Consider the following 462-nt stretch of genomic DNA (forward strand, 5'->3'; position numbering starts at 1 on the left):
ATGCCCATGGATCTCAGTTATGCTGAGGACAAGGGAGCAGAGCTCCGAGCTGCCGGGCAGCACGCAAAAACACGACGGTGTTTTGTCTGTGGAGACACCCGTCACCTGCGGAACGGTTGCTCCCTGCGCAAGGCGCGTCAAGGCTCTTCGAACCATCGCCCCAGCGCCTGCCAGTCGGGTTCGTCGCGGGGAAACGACACCACTCAGTAGGCGCGGGGTGACCTACTGGGGGAGAACTGAGTTCTGATGAGCCTCAGGGAGACATAGGTCAACAGGGTCCAGCCCCGAAGAGCTCCGTGCTCTTGAACACGGAACGTGTATACAAGCCGGGCTTGCTGGTCGTGGAGGCGACCGTAAAGTGCTTCGAGAAGCCATGAAAAATCCTCGTCGATTCCGGAGCGTCGGGAAATTATGCTCGACGCTCCACGATGGAAGGAAGTCAGCTGTATGCTGAGGCGCTGA

The sequence above is a fragment of the Plasmopara halstedii genome (genome assembly GCF_900000015.1).
Source record: "Plasmopara halstedii genome assembly, contig: Scaffold_614, whole genome shotgun sequence".
NCBI classification, from domain to species: Eukaryota; Oomycota; class Peronosporomycetes; order Peronosporales; family Peronosporaceae; genus Plasmopara; species Plasmopara halstedii.